Consider the following 7,881-nt stretch of genomic DNA (forward strand, 5'->3'; position numbering starts at 1 on the left):
ATTAGATGAAGGAGATTTGTGACAACAGCTGAAAGAACAAAAAATATGGGGAAAAACAAAACCTAGCAGCTCAGAAATAAATAAAACTGATGATTATAAAATATCTGCTTTATTTTTAAGAATAAAGGACTATTATTCCATGTTAAATGTGGCTGCCATTCTCTGTGAAAGCATTGAAAATTCTAACATTTTTTATTTCTTAAGTTTTTGTTCTACCTACATTATTTCCAACTTAAAAGCCAAAAGGAAGTCTTTTAAGACAAAGCAAGCATATAGTTTACCTTATAGATAATTATTGCAGATAAAAAACAAAAGCAGGAGTTTTTTTTTTTTTAGAGAATTTTAATGGTCTTACCCTCAGATAGCTTATAATAAGATGCCAGATTAAATAAATAATATTTTTAAAGAGTGCACTTGATTCTCTCTAAAACCAAAAGGAAAAATCTACTCACCATATTTACCCTTTGTATCTAGGCTACCCTCAATTAGCATTTTCCTAATTCAGGAGGTTGTTTGGGAAGGCCAGCACATCACAGTTGTCTCGTACATGCCCTGCCCTGCACTTGCACTGGAATGCTGAGGTCCATTTCTCCTAGCCGTTTTCCAAAAATCTTTTTGAGGATATCGTCCATTCATTCATGCTTTCATTTTTCAACAAATATGTATTGATCTCCAACTGTGTTTTATGTTCAGTGCTGGGGATATAGCAGTAAACAGGAAAGACAAAGTCTGTCTTGCCCTCAAGAAGTTTAATTTTAATCAGGGAAATCCACAGCAAGCATAAAAATTAATAATTAAAATAATTTTAGTAAAAATAAAATCCTAGGTGCTATATTAGTCACGATGATTTGGTAAGACCATGTCAAGGACGTGTTTAAGCTGAGATGTGAGTGAGAAAATGAGCCAGCTGTACAAATGGCTGGTGTAAGAAGACTCCAGGCAGAGGAAACTCTGAAAAGTAAACCCATGAGGCTGGCATGAGCTTAATGAGAAACTGCAAAAATGCTGAATTTTGGCGCCTGATGAATGCAGTGTGAGGTAAGAGGCTGAGGTAATGAAGCTGCTGCAGCAGCAGCCAGATTGACAGGAATCACTTAGGCTGTGGAAGGAAGGAGGGGTTTTTTGTTTGTGTTTGTTTTGTTTTTCTAATAATATAGTGAGGATTTTTCTTATGGGAAGTATAAGATCTGATTCATACTTTTAAAAGATCAGGGATGAAGAATGGGCTCTAATTAAATCATATGGAGAGGAACAGGCTCACACACAGGTGCATCTATCCTACCACTGCTTCTACTTAAAAGACAATATGATGCATTGTGTGTAGCATGATTCTTTGCAGAATCTTTCATATTAAAGTTTAAAGAAAAGTTTCAGTCAGAAGCTTCTAAGTTTGTTCCTTATAGCCACACTTTACTAAGGTGTCTTTTCATTGTTTTCTGGCCTTTCTGGCCTGAACAGGGAAGAGCTTCCACTCAGTGACACAGAGGCCAGTTGGTCCACGTGTCTAGTAAACTCTTCTCTTCCTCCAAAACCAATCCCAAATGACAAGGTGCGAATTTAAAGATGTATGATTTGTGACCTCAGCGAGCTGACAGTCACATTTATAGCCAAAATCATTGCAAAAGATACTCTGAAAAGAGCTATACCTTAGTGTAGACACATTACAACAAGGACAAAAAGAAGGAGAGAATATTCCTGACTTGAGGATGTTAGGGAAGATTTCATAGAGGACATGGCATTTGAGCAAGACCTAGAGATGACTTGAAGAAGTTCTAGGCAGAGAAAACTTGAATATGAAATTATCCTTAAATTATAATAGGAAAGCATTATGAAGTAATGCATGTAAGTATGAATACATTTGATTTCAAAAATAAAAGGAAAAGCCCAAGACTTCATTAGAAAATGTGAACATTTCTATGTCACTGGCAATGGTAGGAAATGAAATTGAAAATCTTGATACTTGATACTTAGTAGACTAGAAATTCCTCCACATCCTCTTATAATCATACTGACTTTCCATTTGCCTCATGAATGTGGACTCTTTTTAAGCAAGGTGCAGTATGTTTTGCTCTTTGAGTTGGAAACATGTCTCCCACGTATTAGTTTTGTCAGTGTATTTAATGCTTGTTGTCTCCTTCAAAGGTGAATTCATTTTGACTGAGCCCTTGCTCCTAACAGGCAGTAGGTTCACATATTGTTTTAGGTTCTGCTTCATAAAGCAGCGGTAGATTTTACTTACTGCTGATTCATATTTTATACTCATGACTTTAGTTATCTTCCATCCACTTCAATTATTCCAATCTAAAGAAGGTATGGAGTTGCAATTCTATACCAGTACTATAAATTGGCTACTACATAAAATTAAGATGTGCTCAGCTACAAATAACAAAAACTCAACACAGCTATTTTTAAAAGGAGAGATATTTATCTCATAAATCCAAAATATAGAGCAACTACTAGGTTGATTGAGAGGCTAAACATCAAGAATACAGCTTCTTTCAATCTTTTTGCACTGCCATTCTCATCATACTGAATTGTCTTTTTAGACTGGCTACACTCATGGCCTCAAGAAGATTCTTAGTTCCAGACATCCAGAAAAACTGGTGGTTCTAGTATTGTGTTCTTTTATAAGAGTTGAGAAACTTTACTAGGTGCTACCAGCCAGACTTCCTGTCACATCTCGTTGGCCAGAATTGAAATACTTGCTCTGTCTAAGCCAATCGAGTATAATGGCAAAAGTGATGAGACCACCATGATTGGCTTTTTCTTCCTCAAAAACACATGACCTTATCTTTCTCAGAAACACAGAACCCTGAACAAAATCAGGCTTCTGTCTGCAAGGATGGAGGAGCATGAAGGATAGTCTTACAGGTAGGCAACCAATAGTATTCACCACTGCAGCATTCCTGAAGGATGTTTCTTCTGGAGTATTTTGACATTTGTTAATTACATAGTATGATCTCTGGGTAGATAACACTCCCTTAATACCTGCCTGAACCATGGAGCTTCCAGTATCTATTCGTCACTCATTTGGAGAAAGTGGAGGGGACCAGATATCAAGGTTGCTACCTATTGGAACATAGTCTCAGGAATTTGAACTGAACATTGGAAAATTTTAATATTGGTCCTTGCTCAACGCCTTTTTCAGTGCCAACCATTTTGCTATTAGAATTTGTTGAATTCATGTTGTTCTGTGAGTGCTCAGATATTTTTTTTCCTCATCTAAGTATTTTCTCCAATTAGTAGATTTATTTTTCAAGCTTCTCTTTCATCAAAGTGTACCTGTCTTATCTTCTGAACCATTTCTGATTAATCTAAGAAACTAAACTTTATCTTTGTATCCACTGGAACTAGTAGATTTTTTTTAGAGGAATCTCTCAAGCAACAGAAGTGTATTTTGACAAAGGTATGGAGATTCTAAAGATTATTCCAAAGAGGACACTCATTGGAAAAGAATCTTCTAGTCTGCTGCCTACTTGGCATTTGATATTTGACCATGCACTGGTTATACCACATCTCAAAATTAAACATTCCTACCTCCTTCTCTTTAAGGACCAGGTGAAACAATATGTTTAAGAGGGTGCTGTCATTGTGAGGTGCTGCCTCATCTGCCACTAAGGAATTCTTCTTGGGACCTGGGGCAAAAGGTACAATCTGAGAGCCCAGGACCATGATGATTGGCGCTCCAGGAAGCAGTAGTTTCAGTTTCAGTTTTCAACAGAAGCAAAGAGTGGAAACTCTGACAGGTAATGGTGTCAGAAATCTCTGGGAAGCCGAGGAGTAACTACTTTACAAGCTATTAATGTTTGATGTCCAGCTACCTAAGAAAAAATCTCTTTAATTTCTATAATTGATGAGCAGCTATGGTATAGTGACACCAGTCAGAAAATAAATATTATAATGATTATGCCAAGTGTCAACTCTTTATACAGAAACATAGCATTAAAACAACTAGAGATCACCAGCTCTGTATATATGTAGAGGCATAATGAAATTCTGATGAATCTCACACTGGTGTAATAAATGTATGGCTTTACAATCTATATACAGAAAGTGGGTCTTCCATGTCCTGAGTATTTAAAACAACAAGAAAACTTTATTTGAAAGGTATTGATGATAGAAGAGGGAAGTTAAAGAGCTTCCATTTCTTTAATCTTTTTTTCCTCCTTCAGTTTTTCCAGATTTCATATCTATCTTTCTTCTCTGAATGCCAAAAATAATTTAACTTAATAGGGTCTTGAAAAATGATTTAAATTATTAAAATATAGCTCCTGCAGGTATAAAATGTTCCTCCAGGCATTTTATTCTTCCCTATTTCAGAATGACTTTCTGCTCTTCTCCCCACTTCGTGGGCTACTCCACTTGTCTGAACACAAGTGACATCTTTTATGTGTAAAGACTCAAGCAAAGTACCGTAAACCATTTCCTTTTAATATTTTCCATTAAGCATTGCCTCTCGCTGTCAAATAGAAACCCACATTATTCTCTTTTAGGCTTAAGCCTGATAAGTTGTTTTTTGCTTGGAGTACTTTTCTACTTTACTTTGCTTCTGCATTGCTCCTTACCTCAGGCTTTTTTGCTCCATGACTCCATTAGCCCACAGTACTTCTTTGTATTTTGGCCTTGTTATCCAGTGTAATAGGACATTCCAAAGCCCTAAGCATCTGAAAACATGACGATTTAATAACAGACAGTGTAGAGAGCCTAATAAAAATATGATTGTGAATTATAAAGTGTAAAATTTAACAAATGTAGTTTGAGAAGGAAACATTATAATGACCAAGAACTGACCAAGAACAAAATAAAACTTGCATTTCTTTGTCAATCATAGGTGGGTGTGATAGGACAAACACTAGCTCAGGAGTCAGAAAAGATCACTAACAACCTTTCTCATCTAATTTTTTTTTTCTAGAAAATAAAACAATAATTTTTAAGTTCATTTAATGGCAACTGGTAATCATCAAATTAGCAATGGTTATCTTCAAAAGTTATTACACTAACAGTGCTGTCATTTCTCAAGGTTGATCAGATACCTAGAGTCACAGACATTTCCCACATAAGATGCATCATATAAATCAGACTTTCTTTATCACCAGCATTTATACAACCAGACCTAAGAAAAGAACTAGGTCTGGGGACACATGCATGATCTTAATATAGTGAATGTTTAGCCTGCCCTGAACCTCTATCATCTTATACAAGTCACTTTATCCTCCTGACCCTCTGTTTCCACATTTATAAATATGGAATTTTGAGCTAGATGGTCACTACACTCCCTTTCAGGTCAAAACAATCTCTGATTGTTAATATAATAGATATCTCCTTTAGGTTATATTATTTTATCTTAATATGTAGGAAATAAAATTTTGATGTTGTTCTTTCCTAAAAACAACTTCTAAAGCACAATTTGTAATTATAGTTCAGGAGAGTCTTATCAGAGGGTACAGATATTTTAGGCAGTTTTCCATAATGAATCAGAAAATTTCCCAGGAGAGTTTAGGGCAGGGGCAGCTGCGTACAATGGTTATTAGAGAATATTGATTACATTTTAAAGAAAGGAAATCTATTTGAAAGGATATTGCCCTATATTTCCACTCCATTTTTCAGTCTTTAATTCTACAATTGCAGTCTGAGTCTTAATGTAAGATTTTTGCTCCTCATACAGAACATGTATTTGGTAACTGTCCATTTGCTACCCAATCTGGTTAATGCTGTAGAACAGGTTCATTACCCATAATGTATCCCTTTCTATCCAAATCAATTTGTCTTTTTATTTTATTTTATTTTATTTTTGCGGTACGCGGGCCTCTCACTGTTGTGGCCTCTCCTGTTGCGGAGCACAGGCTCCGGACGCGCAGGCTCAGTGGCCATGGCTCACGGGCCCAGCTGCTCCGCGGCATGTGGGATCCTCCCGGACCGGGGCACGAACCCGTGTCCCCTGCATCGGCAGGCGGACTCTGAACCACTGCGCCACCAGGGAAGCCCCAAACCCCTTACTTTTAGCCACCAGCATTTTTTTATGATGAGATAATCTGTCAGTGGCGGTACTTTTTATCTCAGCATAAATGACAATGTACTGATTCACTCACATCAGATGTGCAAATTAGAGAAGACCAAAAGCTAGCATCATTTTACACTCAAGTTTCAGAAGAGAGATGCATTGACTCTATTTCTTTCATGACTAATTTGCTGAGACCACTTAATATTAATATTGTGTATGTTTTATTGTCATCCAGCTTTTCTGCCTTGAGTTCTGCCAGCAGAGTCAGTTCAGTTACCCTCCTCCTCAGGTGCCTCAGCCTTGCTATTGGAGCCATCACCTTTTTCCATAAAAAATAGACATGCACAAGTTTAATGATGCACCAATACATGGCTTTTAAAAAGCCCTGTGGAAATGTATAAACTATTCTTTGAAAACACATAAGAATAAAATGTCATATGACAAAACTAGTCAGTGATGTGATGCAATTAATGGTCTGTACTAGAACTGCCATAGCAAGGCTTTTCATACTCTTATAGCCACCAGGCATTGAATAGATATTAACACAATACATCTATTTCCTTCTTTACATATTATTATCTGTATAGTTGGAAGGTATAAATCAAAATAAAGTGTTTTGGTAGAAAGGATATTCTAAATTCAAACAGACCTATGTTTGAATATTGACCCCTTCTGTTACTAGCAGGTTTACTTAGCCTGTATGAATTGGGGTTCTACCTCACGAGATTTTTCTGAAACTGTGATACATTAATAATCTTAAAGTGACAAATTGAATCTCACTAAATCTGGGTCCCTTTTCTAGGTGTGTAGATGTCGAAAATGTGCTATTTTGTGATGCTCTAATGCAGATATATTTATGTTGTAGACTCCCTGTAGACTGAAATCACATCAGCATAAAAAGACGTGATGGCAAAGACAGAGCAGTGATTTTGATGGCCTGGGGTTAACATAAATAAGATTAGTGGCTTTATTCTATATATAGTCCTATGCCCTTTGCATAATCATATTTTGTGATTTTTAAAAAAATTACATAGCTCCCAAAATTATTTTCACTTTAAAATTTATTTATACTTACTTTTCTGTAATGAGACTTTCAGCCACATACACAAAAATCCCAATGAAAATGATAAAAAAATAGAGTTAGAAAATCATAACTGAATAATACAGCAAATGGCCAATATGATAAATGCAAAAAAATAAAAATAATTCAGGCCTCATGTTTGTATCCAAGTTCCTTTTAGCCAGGGTAATATTTGTAAAACAAGTTACAGCATTTTATCATCATAGGATTAGATACATATCATTTCTTCAGTTGAAGTAAGAAAAATTTTCAGATGGGCCTTCAAAACAGACATTTGATGATAAAATAGACAATTTATTGATAAATTCTTGACAAATATAGAAGCAAATTTTCTATGACTATTTCAGATCTTTAACGATCTTAAGATACAATAAGTATTCATAATTCAGTGAAAGTTATCCTAAGAAGCCCTAAGAAAATGTGATCCACACATGCATTTTTCTAGCGGTCTAAATAATACTTATAGAAGTGGATAAAGAATGGAAAGCATTTTGCTTAAACAACTTCCCATGAATATTACTTCCATAAGTTAAGATTTTAAGACTGGGTGATTTGATGTGGGTTAGTAATATCAGTGTTCTCGGTGCTGACTGATAGTAAAATCAGATTCTTTAGAGATCAGCTGAGCATAAGACAAAACTGATAGTACATTAGGAAAGGCACAAAGTGCATCCATGATTTTCTCTTCATTAAATATCTCCCTACTTCCACACATGTGGTCTGAGAGACTCCAAAACTTGTTTGGCGATGAAAGTATTTATAAACTGCTTTTCTGTTCTCTTCTATCTTTTGACCTTAT

At 35.7% G+C, this 7,881-nt stretch overlaps 1 non-coding gene across 1 annotated transcript; it reads right to left on the reverse strand.

Moving 5' to 3' along the window:
* Positions 1-5,084: 5,084 nt before the first annotated feature.
* LOC136126152 (small nucleolar RNA SNORA72) lies at positions 5,085-5,217 on the reverse strand. Its single transcript, XR_010656050.1, has one exon. It is a non-coding gene; the product is annotated as a small nucleolar RNA SNORA72 (small nucleolar RNA).
* Positions 5,218-7,881: the final 2,664 nt, after the last annotated feature.

This window comes from Phocoena phocoena, chromosome 7 (genome assembly GCF_963924675.1).
Source record: "Phocoena phocoena chromosome 7, mPhoPho1.1, whole genome shotgun sequence".
NCBI lineage: Eukaryota > Metazoa > Chordata > Mammalia > Artiodactyla > Phocoenidae > Phocoena > Phocoena phocoena.